Source organism: Pinus tabuliformis, chromosome 3_2 (assembly GCF_031772625.1).
Source record: "Pinus tabuliformis cultivar Carrire ecotype Pingquan chromosome 3_2, CPIR1, whole genome shotgun sequence".
NCBI classification, from domain to species: domain Eukaryota; kingdom Viridiplantae; phylum Streptophyta; class Pinopsida; order Pinales; family Pinaceae; genus Pinus; species Pinus tabuliformis.
This window is the reverse complement of record NC_142302.1, coordinates 510,203,156-510,223,826: the sequence shown is the minus strand read 5'-3', so window position 1 is coordinate 510,223,826 and position 20,671 is coordinate 510,203,156.

Below are 20,671 nucleotides of genomic sequence, written 5' to 3'. Positions count from 1 at the left end.
GGAAATCTACCTCATTTCAAGGAGAATTCTTCCCCATAAATTTGTATAAGTACCAATTCGAATTTTCCACTAGGGGCATGTATTTATTAGTCTTATTGTGGAGAAAATCTGTTATTTAGTAGCTCCACTTTCATTTCTAGCAGGGACGTACTTGGATTGATTCAAATAATGAAGTTTAGTGTCATTTTTAGCTTCTAAAGCTTGGTTTCCTTCATAGGAATCTGGGTGTCCTTGGGCTTCTTCATCCTAGGATCCTCATATCTTGGTCGTACAATTTCTTTATCTTCTTTGAATGTTTTAAGTTGCGTCTTTTACTCTTGTTTTTCCTATTTATGCATTTAGTATTCTTATTTCATTTATTGTAGGTTATATTGGTTAAATTATTGAAATGATTTTTTAAAAGTTTTTTATGAAGTCACACACATGATGCATATTTAGGACAACCTTGCAAATTCATACCCGCGATTGATCTACTTGGATTGGTTTACTAGTTCACAATTTTGGAATTTCTGGAAGTGACCTCTCACAAAATAGTAGTATTTTTCTTCTAATTTTTAGCACGTGTTAATTATATTTTTTCAAGTTGATTCCACTTATATTGAGTCCTAAAAAAAGCTACTTAATAACAATTTTTCCCAAAAAAATTTGCACTTGATCATGTTAGGCATTTGATAGGTTAACTAGCTCACTAATTCTTGAATTTCTGATTTTTAGAGTAGTAGCTTTATGCTATTTTTTAGCACATGTTAACATGGGTATTTTTGAATGATTCCACTTGGATTGGAGTTATATTAAATACTAATTAATAATAAAAAAAATCCCATCTCTTTTTCATTTGATTTTTCTTTGGCATTCCATAAGTTAACTCGAGAAGTACCAATCATGTAGCAATCCTCTAGAAATTTGTTTTCAAGATCTTCCTTGCCCAGATTCTCTCAAAATTCATGTTAGAAGTATATTTATAGCCTATGAATTCTATCATACCACATTGGTTGAGTTGAGGCTTGGTTAGGTCTCCATTTAGCTCTTACATTTCTGGGTTCTTGAATATTGATTTATGAAATTAGTCTAGATTTACTTTTCAACAAAACTAGAATAGATTTTCTTATTGTTATTTACCTTTTTTGCAACTTAGAGTTGGTGGTTTTCCGAGGTTTTTACTCATTTGAAGTTGTTGCATTTCCTTCTTGCACTTGCATCAAAGGGATTTAGAATGGGAAGAGGAAGGTGTCTGTTGCAGATATAGTATTGATCCCTCTTAAGTTCGTAAGAACCCCAGGTTGATAATTTAAGTTGGTAGCATTGGGAGTTGCAACACTCTAGTTTCAATACCAAGGCTCATCAATTTTTGGTGACGTTGTTGGGGAGAGTGTTAAACAAAGCACTCTCTTATTCTTGTACTGATACCTTTTTTCTTTTCTTCATTCATATTTCTACAAAAACAAAAATATTGCATTATCCATCTCTCATTAAAGTTTTTTTTTTTCTAAAAATTAAAATAAATATATATCTATATATATATATATATATATATATATATATATATATATATATATATATATATATATATATATATATATAGATATATATTTCTTAAATACCATAAACCCCCCCACTTTGTCATGTGGTCCAGTAAGAACCACATATCCTTTTGACTATTGTAGTTAGAAGAAGAAGAGGTGTCTAAGGAGTTAGAAGGAGAGATGGAGCAACTTTATTTTTTCAAATCATATTAGCAAGACATGGACTATCCCTCCTCTTTCAATACAAACTATAATGCACAATTTCAATCTTGGTATCCTCCTAACAGCTCACCTTGGTCTCCATGGTATTATCCTTCCCAATGGGATGATCCATATTCATGGTCTTATCCTCCACAATATACCATTCCTCCTTTTCATCCATATCAACATTGACATTGTTATCTCAAAATCAGATCCTGATAGGCTGCTGGTCAGGTTGACTCTAAGTAACTATTTCAAACCTACTTTAGGCTGAGGCTTAGCCTCCTCAACCTGAGAGGGCTCTCTCTTGATGGATTAATGATTTTGATTAAAGATAAGATGGCTAACTCTTATAGAACAACTGTGAAAAATATGAGTGGTGTAAACACATTAAAAAACTATCCATTGGGCTTATGGAGTCAACAACACCTCAATATAACAATGAACTCAACCTTACATGGAAGTCAGGGCATTCAACATTTAAACATTCAAAACATAAACTCATATGGGACCACTCAGTTTATAAATGTATACAGGAAGTCAGAGCACATTCAGTGAATTCTGAGTGATTATACATCCATACCACTGTAAGAATTAAGAAAAGGACAAAATCACATATTATGAACATAAAAAATCCTTCATGAATCCTGAGAAGTAAAGTCAAGCATGTATCACTGAAAATGAGTCTTACATAGGCCAAATACAAGCTTTTCCATAAAATTTCCAACCCTGATTACATTGCTGTTTCAACTATATATAGAGCTCTTATTCTAATTGATCGAGATTCCTCCTCAAGCATGAGGGGAATTCGAAAACTACTTCTATTACTGACAACTCTTAAACTCTAACTACTTAATAAATACAACAAAGTGTTGACTGGAGTTTTTAGAGATCTAAATCAACTATGACTCTAACTCCATATTACATGCATGATGGCTTTAATTAAGATGATTCCTTTCTATGACATCTGGTTCTCTTTCGGTTTGGCTGAGATGGGTGTTTAATGCTCCATGTTAACCTTGGATGCTGTATCTTCTTCACTGTCCAGAAAAATTAGGAGACTATCCTTGCTTCTCGGCTTTATGATCTTCAAATCTTCATAAGTCGGTTTTTTTTAATTTTTGTCCCTCAAAATATGACGGTGGCCACGTTTTGATGTGCTGTCCGCTGTTATGAAACCTGATTTGATGATGTGTCATCCACTGTTTCGAAAACAAAAAGGAAAACGTATTCAAGCTGTCTGATACATGCTTCAATTTCCTTATGATATGACAAAATGCCACTTTTTGATTCAAACTATTTATTTCCACTTGTGCTAGTCTGATTGGCTATTGTAACTTCAGGTGTTCTCGTTGTATACAACTATCCTTCAAAATTTTCCCGCTTCAACTTCAAAACTACTTGATTTATGTTGAAATCATCACTTTCAGCAGTTTCGTAGCGCGCTACGAAACTGCTGAGTTATTTAAAACAACTTGTTTTTAACCTGAGACCTTTATTAACCGAGTGCTTGATTGCCAAAAACTTCTTTAGACTTTCCAAAGGCCAAATAGGGATTTAGATTTCTTCAGAAAGATAAGATCAAGCAAACTTATCAAAATTTTGAAACAGAATCTTACTTGAAATGAAAACTCATTTAGCAGGTCCTTTAAGCTGGCTTAGCTGTGCCTTCAGATCTTCAATTTGTTTCTTCATAACCTTATTCCCAGCTCTCAGTTGCATATTGATCCTTCTGATGTACTTGGCTTCTTTGATTGCTGGTACTGTCCAGGTGTGAAATTGTGAATGGCCATCAACCACTGAATTCACCTGGGCTTCTACAGTTGCATTCCCTTCCCATAGAATTTTATAATAGTTTGCTTGTATGACTGCATGTCTTCTAGCAGCTTTCTTCAATTTGGCAATTTCATGCTTAGCTGATTCTAATTGGCTCTTCAGGTCTGCTATATTATCTTCTTTAGATGTAATGACTATTTTGCCTGTGTTTTTCTTTTGCCAACGTTGTGTCCCTTCCCCTGTTTCCTCTGTTCTTGGTAGTGCTTCCTGTACTTGCTGGAATCTTCTTGTCACAGGTCTTCTAGGTTTAAAAACAAACTCTTCAGCTGGCTCATCAAATTTAAGCCTTTTTGAGACCTTGGCTTTCTTGGTGCTTTCTTGTTCTGACTGTATCAACTCAATTTGAACTGGTAGAGACTGCTCAAATTCAATAGCCTGTAATAAGTCATTTAAACTTGCCTTGGACACTGGACTTTCTTCGACTGCTATAGCTTTACCTTTTTCCTTATTCATCTGGCTTCTTGTTCTTATCCTTGAGACTACTTTAGATGTGCTTGTTTCAGGTACAGTCTTTTTACCATGAGCTTTTTCCTTAGTTGATTGCTGAGGTTGATCTTGGATGATGAGTGGCTTCACTTGTTTTCTTACTTGTGACTTTGGAACTCTTTTAGCTCTTGCTTCTGTTTGGAGCTCAACTATTGTAAAATCTCTAGCAGGTAGAGGAGTGAGGCCAGTCTGGCTTTTGAAGCCAGCCATAAAAATGAATGAATTCCAATCTCTGTCTACCTTTTGGAGCGTATCTAAAACCAGTAGTTTGATCAAACCATGATGAAACAAAGAGGTTTCATAATCCTCTTTCCTCAGCTGTACCTTATCACACATCTTACTCAAACTACGGAAAAGATAATAAGGTAAGTCTATGGAGACCTTCCCGGTGAAATGAAAAAGGAGTTTAAAATGGTAAGAGTAAACCTTGTTATACCTTCCTTCACAAGTCAAATATTTCTGTATGCAGGTGAGTAAATGAGCATAATATTCTTTGACATAATTCCTGGGCACTGCCTTACTTAAATCTTCATTTACAAATTCATCCTTCAAAAACTCCTTGCAAGGATTCATGTCAAACTTGAAGTTTTTAAACCATTGCTCTTGTCCTCGTGGGATCTCTGTCACAGTAGATATCACTTCTGGCGAAACTTGCAATTCTATCATGGCTACTTTTGAATTCACGCCTGTGAAGTTAAGTGCAAATTCTTTAGTTACCTGTGCGTGTCCTCCTTGTAACTTTTTGCAAAAATTCCAGCACCCGGCCTTTTTAAATGCTTTCTCCACCTCTTTATTTCTCAACATTATATCTAAGCCTTCAGGCTCAGTCCTTAGACATTTGCTGGATCTGTGCTCCTTTTTCTCCATTGATTCTTCCAAATCTTCGCAAACAATGACTACCAGCGCCGGTTGGAATTGTGATTCAGCTTCTATTTGAATTCAGCCTTGCTTGATTAGCAGCCTCGCTTGATTATCTTTGCAGTTGAATTTTAAATTTTGCCGTTTAAAATCTTTCAAGTTGTAATCGTGCAGATTTGTCATTCATGCAAGACTTACGACCATCATTAAGATTTATGCACGGCGGTCTTTCTTGGAAATGATGATTCGTGCGTAATCAACAGATCTAGTGGTGGTGACAGTGGCAATGAGTGGTGAAATGTGATAAGAGGGGTACATGAGCTGACCTGAGAAGACACGGCCTATGACTCACCTAATGGACTTGACATTTCGGGAAAGATTCGCTGCGAAATGTACGAATCCATGATTTCGCAGCGCTGTCAGTTTTAAATTTGAATGATGCGCTGCGAAACTGCCTAATCAGGATTGCGCTGCGAAATTACAAAAAGGCACGGTGACTGACATAAGATAACAGGTGGCTATAAAACAATGATAGATGGAGGGGAACCAATGGGAGCTGAGAATAACTTGACTCAAAAACTCTTCAAAACTTCAGATTCTAAGGGAAGAAAATTAAAACAAAAATAGACTAGCACTGACCTTTGTCATCGGGCTAGGATGAAAAGTTACATATATCAATTTTAGTTCAAAGTGATAACAGACATCATCAATGGGGTGATCCATATTTCCCTTAACATCCTCAATATCCTCCATACAAAAAGTAATTTTTTATCCATCCCATCCACCTCCACAAAAATTAGATCCTCAACCACAAACATTTCAAAGACCCACTCCCACTCAACTATCTTCACAACCATTTCCTAAACTGAGCAATAAAGTAACTCTAACCACTTACAATGTTGAGATACAAAATGTCCAAACAAATCCTCTTGATCCAAAGGATATTCATATTGGATTGGGAATATTATTGAAAAGAAGAGATTCTCTTGATCCTATTGAAGAACAACATCCAAAAGAAGATGATTTAGAGGGGACTAAAGAATTGTGGATCACATTTGATGGAGAGCAGCGATTGGAGCCTGCAATTGAAGAATTTCTACAGTTCTTATCATCAGACCATTTATGTGTTCAAGGGGCTAATCAGAAAATAGTAGAAGATTTGAATGGCATGGATGAAAAATACATATAGAATGATCTAAATGAGAAATTGAACTAGGGGCATCATCAAAGTCAAAGAAGTTGGTCTCTCATATTCAGGTACATGTCAAAGAATATGGTTCAAGCTTACACATGATTTTATCTATCATCTTGTTATGCACATGCCTCCATTGGAAATATTCCTATACTTGAAAGAGTTTTTTTTTTTTTTCAAGTAGAGTTAGATAGAGGAATAAAAAGAAAAAAAGAGGAAAAAGAGAAAAAATAAGAGCAAAAATAAAATCTTAGGTGAAAACCTCCTTTGAGGAGACTCATATTGGCTCATTCATTGAAAACTTCCATGAGGTGGTCAATGGGTTGGGAAAATGAGAAAAGAAATAAGATAATAGCTAAACACCTCTTCTTAGGCTCTTACACAAACCTACTGGTTGAAAACCTCATTGCGACAGCTTGTAGGCCTAGGAAAAAATAAAAAAATGAAAATAAAAAAGGATTCTTTTCCTAAGGTATCTCTTTTTGATGAATTCAGGTGCTCTCCAACGTTTGCAAGCAACAAGAACAAGTTAGCACCAAAAGAAAAAGTTGATCAGAGATCTAGTAAAAAAAGTCAAACTTGGAATTTCACCTCATTTTCCTAGATGCTTCAATGGAACCAAGGACATATCAATCCATCACCCTCATCCATTTACAACATTCAGCCATAATTCCCACACCTTTCCCATTCATTTTCCTCGTTGTCTTATAGCTACTAAAAGAAAGTTTTGTTTTACTATAGGATTGCCAAAATACACAAGGCATAAATTGTTTTGACCATATCTAAAACATTATACATATTTTTTCCAAGTTGCTTCATGGGGAGATGCATAAGGATGATAGTAACATGCTCAAGAAATTTCATCAAATTCCAATGCATACTTTTTGAGAAATTTTCCTCCATCACCTACAACCATTTCCGATTTTTCTTGATATTTTTGCATTCATTGGCCAAGATATTTTATAAGGAGATGAATAAGGATGATGGAAACATGCTCAAAATATTTTAGGTCAATCCAGTATACCATTTTATAGTATGGTTTAAATAAGGATGCTACAGGATTGACACAGAATGCTACAAGATTTTGATTAACATTGAGAGAAGGGTCATATCTTATGTTTCTTTGGGGCAATGAAAAGAGGAGTTAACCACACCACCATCATCCATCATACACACGATTCCCCACTTCTCCATCCAAAAATTCATCTATGTCAGTGTGAAAAACCCATTTGCACCCCTTCTTCCACAATTTTCACCATCACCAAGGTTTCTAGTCCGTATCCATGAGCTCACCATCAATTATCATAGTTTGAACGCATTGCATGAATGTTATTTTGGTTTTGGATGGGTCTTTGTAACTTCTATAAGAAAGAACCCAATCTTGTAACAATCTACACAAGCCATACAATACCACATTTGAAAGCATCGGAATGAATATCCAACTATCTTGAAGGCATTAGATAATCATTTCCATAGATTTGGAGAGCTACAGGACCTCTATAAAGTTGCAACAAAATCACCACCAACACTAATGAGAAGCACAGTTTTGACCCATCAGAAATACATCTTCAAAATAGAGGTTCTATACACCTACAAGATATCCTATAGGGTGCTACATGATTTCCATCAGAACGAGGGAACATGGTGTTGATTTCAGAGAATAATGAACAATAAAATGAAAGAAATAGGACCCCTTGTAGGTGCTATAAGATCATCATTAGAGCATAAAAATTATGCATGTAGAAGATCAACGATAGTGGTTTTTGAAGCAGTAAATCCTTGAAGAAGAAGACCACATATACAAAATTCAAAGTGTATTTTATAACCCAACCAACATCAACACCTAATTCCAAGAGCACCTATATAAAAGACAAAGGACTTGCATCATCAAAGTTCATCCAATAGAAAGTGTAAAAAATCTTATATTTTTCGAAGTTGTAGGAAACAAGGGAGTGTTATCGGGAAATCTAGTGTCCACTCGGAGCTACTAGTCCCACTAAGACTGGTAGCTATCTCAGAAACAAACAAACTAAAACTACTTTCGCTTTCCTTTATGAGAAGTAGATAAGAGGGGAACAAAGGACACCAACCTCAGTCTTGCGCTTGGTTCCTTACTTGGTTCCTCTCCCTTCTGACAAATACTTGCTGCTTTTCTTTCGTCTATCCAGCTTCAACAAGCACCCGTGGAATCAAAGCAACATAATACTATCGAAGAACAGAGATCTACAATCATAAACAATATAGGACCAGATATATATTGACCACACAAATGCATATATCATCAAACATACAAGAATGTGGAGGAAAACTTGAATAGCTTTATTAATATCAAGAATAGCAAAGAGGATTACAACTAATTGTTCTCACCCAGCATCGTCCTCCCAGCATGAAAGCCCTTCTTCACCTCATGAAAATCTTAGATCACCCAGCACTATGATATTCCACCAAGAAACCAACAACACTTCCTTACAAGATACAAAATTCCAGCCTTTGGATCTCTGGGATGAGGGATCCATATATAGATGATTGTAGGGGGGTGAGTCAGCTTCTGGGATTTTGATTAGTGTCCTCTCTCTGATAGTTCTTGATTCCACTTGGAGATTGATGATCTCTTACTCATCCTTGGGCAATTTCAGAGAGGCAAGCGTCACAGGAGAAGTTTCTGGAAGATTCTATGACGATCCACCTTGCAAACTTTCCCTGCCATTTGTCTACTCTCGCCCATCGCACCCTACAGAAGGGCTTTCCAATATGCATCACACCCTTTACACTGAGTAGGTGAGATGCATCGCACCCTCTGCACTGGACAGTCTGTATGGTCCAGCTTTGACCAGTTCTGAGCAGTTTTCTGTGGAGAACTTCTGGGAGATGATGTAATCAACTGACCTTGTTCCTTTAGGGTGTGAAGCAACACTTTTAGGGACTTAGGAGCCCTTGGTTTATGGACATGTATGATTGGGGTTGCAGTGCCCAAAAATGTCTATAACAGTTTCCCCCTAAAGCATGAGGTCGTTAATATTTTGATGTCAGGTGAAATGCTTTATCATGAGGATCCGAAGTTTTTTCGAGCTGGAAGGCGACCTGTAATAAGATACAATACAATACATTATCTTCATAATATTTTTCATGATCTAGCTGAGGTGAGCATTCCCATGCTCAGCTTTATAAATTCATTTTCATGTACATAAGACAGACAACCGTCTGTGTGGCAGACTGATGATTATGATAGAGCCATCATCCTTTGATTCGGATGATCATCTGTGCAGCAATGATGTACATTTGATGTCTTTTTTAACCTGAATATATCGCAGCCCAGATGGATGAAAATAGATCCGGGGTCTTCAAACTCATCCAATCTTCACTCGGAGTACAAGTCGATCATGTGAAAGATGTTCTGGAGTCGAACATGGAAAGACATCGCCTGATTACCAACCAATGATGTAAGTTGTTAACAAGCATGAGAGGAATCATCGATAATGCTGATGGCCCTCAAGGTACTACAGTACAATTCGCGTGGAGTGAAAAGGGACTTGGCGTCGAAAACCATGTAAAATCTTTTGGTCGAAGGCCATTGATGTAAACCTATCACTGGAAGTGAGAAACTTGCCATTGAGGCATGCAAGCTTCAAAGTACTGAAAGGGTTGTTCCTAAGTCGACTTCTCGGATAATGAGCTAATGTCAACAAGAAGTGACCCGTCATAGGAGGGCCTTAATGAATCCCACATCTACGACACGGAACGGAGTAAATGACTTCAGAGATGAAAACGATATGATGATACAGGGTTTAGGGTGGCGGTCATGAAAGAATGGAGCGTGAATGTATTGCAGCAGATGAGACACAGGTGAATTCTCTGAGCGACTTCTCTTGAACATACCGATGACACTGACATGGATTGGTAGCGTTAACCCCAGATATGGATGGTGCGATGGACCAATGGTGATATGATCGGTGAACGGAATAACCCAACCCAACTCGGATGTGGAGTGAAAGTGTCATGTTCAAGAGCGACTTGCTACCAATAAAGTTTCTTCAAGTTTTCTTCCCAATTTTTCCCTAGTCATTGCTGACCAGTACCTCTTTATTTTTGTCAAGCTTGAGAAGGATAACATATGCTTGTTCTATAATTTGCCCTTTGGGCAAACCCATCGCTATGTTTTAACGAGCCTAGTAGCAGTGAAACTCGTTCTTGTCTATATGGACAAGTTTGTCTCTATTTGGTTTTAACGAGTTTAACGACAAAGATAACTCGGTCCTTTTCAATTTTAGAGAGTTTGAAAGGGACGTAAAGGAAACTCCAATAATCCTTTTTCGTCATATAATCCCTTAAGTCTGAAAAAGTATAAAATAATATGAAAGGGATGAATTTTCTGTAATTTTAACGAGTCGAACAAAACAAGCGCTCGATCTTTTTGTGTAATAATCCCTCAGGTCCAAAAAGATTAAAATCTAGAGGAGGGATAGCACTTCCGATCGCTTTAATGAGCTAGAGAGGCCAATCGCTTAGAAATCTTTTCATATTTTATGAGTCAGGTGAAAAGAGCTTAAAGGAGACTCGTCTTTTGAGGAATGAGTGATAACTTCAGGTAGCAGCTGATTCCAGGTAAGGTTTGGAATTTTCCAATCACGGCAGTGTCACAAGGATGGCTAACAAAATCACTCTTCGCAGCTATTCCTCAAAAGGGGTAAACAATCAAATGGAGGTGAATGATCAGCTAAAACAGAGTGGAGGTGATGGTAAGAACACGACCAGGGCTCAAAAGCTAATGATAATGCATTCACAATGGTTATTTACCGGGATTGGTTCATTTTTTAATGAGATTAAACTCTAGGGGAAACATTTGCTCATTGCTAAGGTTTAATTTTTAACGAGCTTGAACTTCACATAAAAACTGCTCATGCCAGTCGTATAATAAGGATGTCTCATCGATAGGTTCAATTTTTAGGGAGCTTGCACCATTCGAAACTTTGCTCCAGATCCTTTCATTACGCAAGCTAGGAACGACCAATCCTACGAGTTTAAAGGGTTGAGAAACTACAAACTAAGAAAATAAATGGTCGCTCTTTACTTTCAAACAAAAAGGTTTGCATGCCCCCAGGCATAACAAAGTAGAGTTTTTAGGTTACCATATGAAAGTTCTCACATTCAAAAGATTGCTTCATCCACGTTGCAGACAAAACACTTCCTTGGCAATGTCTACCGAAATAGACAAAGGTGAGTGGCGCGGTCGCCTCCACTCACACTACTTTGACGAGGGAATCCTAATTCAGTCTAATTCCATTTTCCTAAATGGACGGGTGTGTCAGACTAGTCATATATCCTCCGCGAAAACCTACCCTATACCCAAGGTTTTCCTGCCGAAACATACCAGGGTGCATGCCCCCTGGGTTTCAGTCATGTCCTCCCGAACCACTCGTGCTCTTCAGGTGGACGGACTGGAGATTGATGAGACATTCTTTGCGTGAAAAGACCATTTAGGGATGGCATTTGACTATTAGCTATGTGTGAGCCGGGGAACGAAAGCTGGTCTACGAGCTGGACCACTCGGCCTTCATGCGGAAAACACATTACTCTAAAGAGTGAGGAGATAATGGCTCCCATGCTATAAATATAGTCACGCCCAAGGAGTAGATTATAATCTAGAGGTCCTTGGACTACCATTACGTTCATATAAACGGTTTTCCTTCTCAACGTTATGGGCACATTGGGAAGGATCCCTAACGGTCAACTGTTTCCTTTATCGAAGCCTGTCAGATTTCTCATCTCAAGCAGAAGCGATGGCAAACCAAGCGCTTCCTAAGCAGTTGAGGAAAGGATACTCATAGAAGCCCCTTCATCTATGATGGTATCGACCATGATCATTTTGTAAGCTTGTACAATGATTCAGAATGGTACATTAGTCGGTAAACGGGGTCTGCCTAGTAGATTCCAATCGAAGGAAACGACTAGGTTGCTTGGAGGTGGGACCGAATAAATGGCCAGATATGACTCTGACGAACTTCCTTCCTGCGGTAAAGGAATGGGTAAATTTCCCCCATGTTCATCAGAGTCTGTGTTTACGAAAAGAATTTGAACGGTGTCATTCTCATTCTCTTCGGTGATTGTATCATCTGAAGATGGACCTTCCGAAGACAAGACCGGGTCGACTGCCACCTCAACCTTTTGAATTTCATCTGGTATGGATCAACGGGTTTATCTTCAATGATAGATGCTTTGGCCGACCACAATGGCGTGTCGATCGGATTTTCAGCTAGCGATGGACTCGGCAAGAGTTTCTTGTATCCAGGAGGAAGCCGTAGCGGTGAAGTAGGACGGTTATCCAAAACTCTTTTAGCTTCATCTAGGAAGGGACAACGGTGAAAGACGTAATCACCTTCACACAGTTTATAAGGAAATTTACATTTTCTTTTCTATCCAAATGCTTCGCTTTCACTAGTTGATGGTGTACTTTCAACATGATCTTCAGAGGTTGATGACACCGGATTGTGCAACTGAGGAGACCAGTCCCTTAAGATCTGAGGGATGCAAGGACAATCTCAATGATAGTGGTCTCCTTTGCAAATGACACATGGAGATTTAGGCTTGGACGGTGCAGTGTATGGATTTTCACTAGATGATGCCTGGTTACCCCTTTTCTCCTTTGGCTCCTTCTTCTTCTTCTCTTTCTTCGCCTTCCCCTTCTTCTCCTTCTTAGTTACTTGATTTTTGGCTTTACCAGCTTCATCAAGCGAAGAGGAAGGAGGAGAGGGAGAATCGGATGAAGTAGAAGGTTGGGGGGTAACTTTAGTATCATCCAGTTGCTGACTTGATTGTTCAGGAATCATGGTGTTCTAAACGATGGAGGTCGAGAAGAGCCATATCGGCAAGCCAATCGTTAATCTTGGAAGTGACAATGTGGCCATATGAGGTGCACCAACATCTCCCCAAGAGGAGAAAGGACTAGGATTTCCTCCAAGGGGAAATCCTTGGTTGGTGGACTCCATTTTTCTCAAGCTAAGACCAAAGCGGGAATGGTGATATTATTCCGATTAAAATAAATTCTAGATGCTTTGACACAACTTGTTTTTCAATTTTTAAGAGTCGGGAAAAAACAAAAGATGACTCTAGTCGCCTTCGATTTTTAATGAGCCTGAAGTGACAAGTGCTCAGATGGACCTTTTCCTTTAAGGAGTCTAAAAAGAAATGAAAGAGACTACTCTGGAAATCTAGACAGAGGGATTACCAAACCAATCGTAAAACTGCAGAATACCTTTTACGGTATGGTAGTCAATCTTCCCGAATGCTGTGTTCAGTGCATTGCGCTCGATAGGGCGGCAAACATGGTGTCCTATGGATAAAGGATATAGCCTATTGTGGTCTCCCAATATATACTTGACGGTACGTGGGAGCACAAGTCTGTATTGGAACTTGTCGCCTCAAAGAAGAGGAATCACCCAACCAACAATGAAAGCAACAGTTATCAGGCTTTACGACGCCGGAATACGTCTCTAGCCTAGACTTCCAGATGTTGTGTGTTAGGTTCCAAAGCGTTTTTATGTTCATTAAATTTATTTTACAGTTGATCTTTCTTAAGAAATTTGCCTTTCAGGTTCACCGCGTGATGTAGATATATAATTCCTAAAATGCAATCTAAGATGATAAACAATCGTTTAATCTTCTTTTTGCAATGAAAATCCTAGCTACTAAAGAAAGAGAGATGATATTCTTTCAACATAGAGCAGAGAGTACACACTAGATGCACTATCCTAAATCAAACCAACAAGTAGTCTGAATGCAAATGCACATGCATGTATTTGTTTTCAGCTTTCTTAATGTGTGAATGACAAGAAGAATGCTAAGTACAAATCTGAATTATCTTTTCAAAGTGACAGTACTAACAAATTTCTCTTCAAAAACGAAAGGAAGATAATGACAACACTTTGCTATTTTGAATTGAAAACTGCTTTCGACACTTTAAAAACTACTAATTCAAATCAAATACAAGAGTAACTGTATAATCGACCATCAATAACAATAGAATTCTTTTCTTTGACTGAAAACGACACTTGCGACGCTTTCAAATCAAAAGACGATAGTTTGATTATGCTACTTTTTGTAAAAGAGAACTGTAAATGGTGCACAATACATAAAAAAACATTTACAATTCTTTGCACAATGGTGGCGGAATGATGGAAAGGAAGGGGGTTTCCACAGTGGTATACTGATCACAGACAGCAAAACTCTTGAATAGAGCTGAAGAGAGTGAAGAAAAACCAAAGTCTGAAGGCAAAATTAGCCTTTTCTGATCATCACACCTATTACACAAGGAATCCAGTATGCATCCCACCTACTGCACATGGGAGGTGTGATGCATACTGATTTCCTTGAAGAGAGGGTGCGATGGTACCAGGACGAGACTTTGCTTGGCTTTTGATCACAGTTTGTAGCTCAGTTCAGGGATTTAGGCTGAGCAAGTGATGTTCAGTAAATACGAATCACAGGGGATGATCTAATGAGGTTACTAGAGCCATCACTAGGGCAATTAGAAGGTTTGCAAATCGATTGTTCAATTTATAAACAAAACCTAGAGATAGACTGAAGCAACATTGATCTACTTTGCACTTGCATAGCAAATGCAGTTCGAAGGCTAGCTAGCTTGACTTCAGACTCCATCTGTAAGTTTATAAAACAAACAAATATAGACAAGCAAACATTCTATTCACTCCCCAGTATGGTCGCCATTTTGTTATCGGGAAATCTAGTGTCCACTTGGAGCTCCTAGTCCCACTACGACTGGTAGCTGTCTTAGAAACAAACAAACTAAAACTACTTTCGCTTTCCTTTATGAGAAGTAGATAAGAGGGGAACAAAGGACACCAACCTCAATCTTGCGCTTGGTTCCTCTCCCTTCTAACAGATCCTTGCCACTTTTCTTTCATCTACCCAGCTTCAAAGAGCACCTGTGGAATCAAAGCAACATAATACTATCGAAGAACAGAGATCTACAATCATAAACAATATAGGACCAGATATATATTGACCACACAAATGCATATATCATCAAACATACAAGAATGTGGAGGAAAACTTGAATAGCTTTATTAATATCAAGAATAGCAAAGAGGATTACAACCAATTGTTCTAACCCAGCATCGTCCTCCCAACATGAAATCCCTTCTTCACCTCATGAAAAGTTTAGATCACCCAACACTATGATATTCCACCAAGAAACCAACAACACTTCCTTACAAGATACAAAATTCTAGCCTTTGGATCTTTGGGATGAGGGATCCATATATAGATGATTGCAGGGGGGTGAGTCAGCTTCTGGGATTTTTATTAGTGTCCTCTCTCTGATAGTTCTTGATTGCACTTGGAGATTGATGATCTCTTACTCATCCCTCAGTGATTTCAGAGAGGCAAGTGTCACAAGAGAAGTTTCTGGAATATTCTATGACGATCCACCTTGCAAACTGTCTCTGCCATTTTTCTACTCTCGCCCATCACACACTACAGAAGGGCTTTCCAGTATGCATTGCACCCTTTACACTGAATAGGTGAGATGCATCACACCCTCTACACTGGGGAGTCTGTATGGTCCAGCTCTAACCAGTTCTGAGCAGTTTTCTGTGGAGAACTTTGGGAGATGATGTAATCAGTTGACCTTGTTCCTTTAGGGTGTGAAGCAACACTTTTAGGGACTTAGGAGCCCTTGGTTTATGGACATGTATGATTGGGGTTGCAGTGCCCAAAAATGTCTATAAAAGGGAGAAAAGACAATGACCTCATAAAATATAATTAGAAACATCCTCACCCATGTCCATATCTTCCATGCAACCAAAGGATCAACACATAAACATGAAACCACCAGGTAAGCACATGTATGCACTATCCTTTGTTGGGTGTGTGTTATATTCTTCCCACCCTATATTAGGTGGGCGAACCTACCTATGGTTATGTGCATGGATTTCGCATATGGTTTTGGGCATGATGGTTTTCTGTTTATGGTATTTTGTAGATCTGGTAAAGGGAACCATGGTTATGTTCTAATCCAGGGTTAATGGATTGGGGTTTATGGATGCTTCGACATGTATATATATGTATTGTAATATTGAAAAGAATATAATGAAAATCAATCTGGTAGTCTCAGTTTTGGGATCTAGGGCAAAATATCTATGTATATATGTTTTATTTTTTATGCTCTCACAATTATTTATTTTCTGTTTTTTAGAATTCGTATGCAAGTAATTTATGTACGAGGTTAAACCTACATTTGGTATCAGAGTTGTTTTTTCTTCAAGGGGAAAAATTTGCTGCTAAAGGGCGGCCTGTGGTAGACCCTTTTCAGTGAGAGATCTGCAGGATCGATTCTTGTGGTGAAAGAAATGGCAAGTAGTGGAAAGATAGAGATTGAGAAATTTAATGCGAAGAGTTTTGAGTTGTGGAAACTCAAGATGGAGGATTTGCTGGTGGATAAAGATCAGTGGATTGTGGTAGATCCGGGTACTAAACCAACAATAATGTCAGTTGAAGATTGGGAAAAGTTGGATTGGAAGGCAAAGAGAACAATATGATTGTGTGTCTCAAATTCAGTATTATTGAATGTATTAGGGGAAGATTCGGTGAATGATTTGTGGGACAAGTTAGGGACTTTGTACCAATCTATGTCTCTGGTGAATAAATTGTTCCTACAAAAAAAGTTGTATAACATGAGGATGAAAGATGGAGACTCGGTGAAAGAGCATCTGAACACCTTTACTATTGTGGTAAGCCAGTTATTATCTATTGATATTAAAATTTCATATGAAGATAAGTGCATCGGTTTGTTGTGTTCTCTACCAAATTTGTGGGATAGTCTGGTTGTTGAAATAGGTAGCAATGCAACTGCCTTGCATTTTGATGAAATAGTCTCATCATTTGATCTGAAAATGGGGCACTAAAGGCTTCTTGTTAGCTTACAAGAACCTCTCCCACTTCCAAAGCTTAAATATTCCGAAGACCTTATGATTAACCAAATGCAAAATTAATAATGTGCTTGGAAATAGGTGTATGCTTATGTTTCTTTTTAACTGACCAAATTCCTTAAGTTCTGTTGCTTATGCTGATATCTAAATACATATAATAGTAAATAATGTAGCAAGTAAACAAACACACATAACGAAAATATTAATATGGAGTTCACCCAAAACTCTTGGGCTACTTCTCATTGAGCTCTAGTCAATTTAACTAGGCTCTCTGAGATTATGGCATAAGTCCTCTTACAAGATCCATGCTCAACTCCACTGGTTTACATAGAACACAATGAGCTTAGAACACCATCTTATCCCTGGCTCTTAAGCTCTTAGTATTTCTGGCTCTGGCTCTAGCTCTAGCTCTAGCTCTGGCTCTGGCTCTCAGCTCTGGCTCTCAGCTCTGGCTCTCGCTCTTGGCTCTGGCTCTATGAGCTATCAGTAGTTTGCTTGACCTCCAAGCGACTACCTTAGCAACTTTCAGATCTCTGTTTTTTCACTCGACCTCCAAGCGACTCCAAAAACTTCCTCAGCTGCCTGCGCTACTCCTCAATCGTGCTCTTTGGCTTCTTTGAGGCATTCTTCTGGCTTTGTGGCTTCCTATCTGTCTCTCTTCATGTAATCATTCCTCTATCTCTTCAGCTAGCCCTCTGGCTTCTAGCTCTGTGGCTATGCACATTAAAAATGCATCATTGTTCACAAAACACCCACTTGCAGTGTGGCACAATGATCAGGGGAAGTTACAGAGGAATCAGGGCCTTCCTTCAGGTGAAAACCCAAAAATGGAACAAAATTCTAATACACAAAGTTTTACCGAAAATACACTATCGGGCACGAAATCTGGACTTCAAATTCTATGAAATCGCCCCTATAAACCCATCGGGTCCACCATTCTATCGCAAATCACTATTGTATGGTGTAGGGCTTAAAAACCCAATACATGGACAATACACAGAAAATCCATAAAACCCAGATTTCAAATTTTATGCAATTGGGCTTATAATTCCCATCAGGTCCAGCCCTTACCGGCTTATTGGAAGTCGTGTGCCCAATGGCCCTGTGTATCGGGGATCACCGATTGCCGATATTGTCATATCGCAATTGCAACAGCCCCGAGGGTTCCTTCCTTTGGTCATGCTGACCGCCGATCTGTCGATCACTAATATCTCCCATCATGTATCGCATTAGCAGGGTCCATATCCCTACTCCTCCGATCGCCGATTATTGCAATTGCATAATCACATTATCGCAATCACCAAGTCTACGGTCCTGATATCGCATACATGCCTGCCTCTGATGCAATGAGTCGAAGATCGTTGATCGGGGGTCCTTCCGCCCTGGCCTTAAGTCTTCCCTTTGAACCTTTCGCGATGCAATTTTTCCTTTATAAGGCCTTTTATGCCATTTTTATAATAAATGCCTCCTTTTTCAAAGGACAAAGGCAATCTTCTTTCTATGATAACTTCATCATCTGAAGTCTATTTTAGTCCATTTAAATTGCATCAGATTCCGAATGAAAATATCTATGCAATGGGACTATTTCCAGGAGCATCCTTGGACTTTCTTTTTCCTCTGTGAGGAACACTTTAGACTTAGAAGTTTATCCAAGATCCATTTTGGATTACGCCTTCCCACTAAAAGAACTTTTGGTCTCCAAAATACTAATGTACTGATCTGAATAGTAAATGAGAGTACCTCACCCTCTTCTTTCAGCCTCCATACACTTGCCTTTGCATAGTGCCTCTGAACCAAATTCTCTGACCACTTTCCTTCCTGGATGTGTTGGTCCTCTTGGGAAGAATTGTTTTCCTCCTTGACTTCATGCAGAACTCTCGCTAAGAAGGTTACAGAAGGTAGTTTGAACTTGTCTTCCTTGATCATTGATCCAAGGTGGCTCAAACCAATGTGAAGTTACATCTTCTTCACAATATTTTCATTTGTACCTGTTTGAAAAGTTGTCAACAACAACTGTTAAAAACAACAGAAATAGGGAAAACAACCGGATGGACTAAACTCCTGCTTCAAAAAATAAACAAATTTCACATCTTGTGAACACCTCCATGTCTTACATCTGCATACAAATGATGGACTAGATAACAAGTCCACAAAACATGCCTTTAAAACAAATGACCCTTCATGTCAAGCATGTAGAAAAGATCCCAAGGATTCTTTTCAAAAGAGGAAACACTTCATCATTATCTCCATCTTGGAGACCAAATCAACTTTTCTCAAGTCAATATTGCATTACATGCATGTTTAAAACAAAGTAATCAACCCTTCAAGTTAATCACACACACATGTTAAAAAACAATAAAATCATCAACATCCCTGTGTTCATGCACATCATTCTTATGCATGCATTTCATCCTTCAACTTTCCCTTAAGTACACTGTACTATCGAAGCTGAAATGAAATATAATGTTGCAGCAATAAAGTGAGTCTCCTACTCAACTTTTTCCATTCACCTTCTTGGTAAAACCCTGCAACTTGCATCTCATTAACAAAGAAATGCAAATAGATGTGACTTGATATAGTGCATCTTCAAAAGATATGCAGCCTTAATTGGATAAGAACACTAACCATTTCTTACCAATCTAGTTCAAAGGTGCTTCCTTTGTTTGCACATCAGCATCAACATGTGAATCATCCTGAAACACATCATTCATGGAAACTTCCTTTCCATCCTTGCCATTCTTTCTTTCCACCTTCTTCAAGTTTCGTGGAAGCATTGTTAGATTCAGAGTCCAACACTTTTAAGCAAGATGCCTTTGCTTATGGCAGTAAGTGCAACACATGTGCATCCTCTTGACATCATGATTTGCCTTGTCCAATGGACCTTTAGCTTCTTGCTTCCTTTCCTTCAAAAGTTTCTTGCATGTGGCTATCCTCTTCCAACATCTAGAAACATTATGGTTATCCAAACCACAAAAGGAACATGCAATTCTTTTCCCATATCTATGTGGAAATTCATCATGCTTTGCAAAATCAAAAGGAAGATGATTAGAACCAGATTTATACCTTTCTCTTTCACCTTTGTTGCCTTCATGATGAGGTGAATCAAATGAAGAAGTGGCTCCCTTTGGAACACCATCAATCTCTTCAAGGCTGTTAGAGTTTCCAAAACTCTCTAGTTCAAGTGTGCGCTTCTGAACACTTGCATCCTGCAAATGATGTTTCAAGCATTTGCATTCCTCCTGAATACAATCTTCACACTCTGAGGTAGAGGACATGCAATGAAACTCCTTCTTGGAACTGTTTCAATGGCCTTCATGGCAGCTTTGGAACTTTCTCCATAAGACTGTCCATAGCCAAGACCCAAATACTTAAGCCTTTCCTCAACCATTATTGGCTCAACAATACTCTGTGCATGTTTGCCCAAGCCTTTTCCTTCATAGCCCATCTTGGACATTAACTTGGAACCTATGCCCCTGTTATGTTTTTCAAAAGAACCAATATAAGCATTCTTAGAGGAAATCGAAGACAAACAAGAATTGTTTACCTCTTCTTCAAGCTGATACTTGACTAAGGCTTCTTTGGCAACAAAGATGCGTTTCCAACTCATGCATTCTTTTCAAGTTCATATTTGC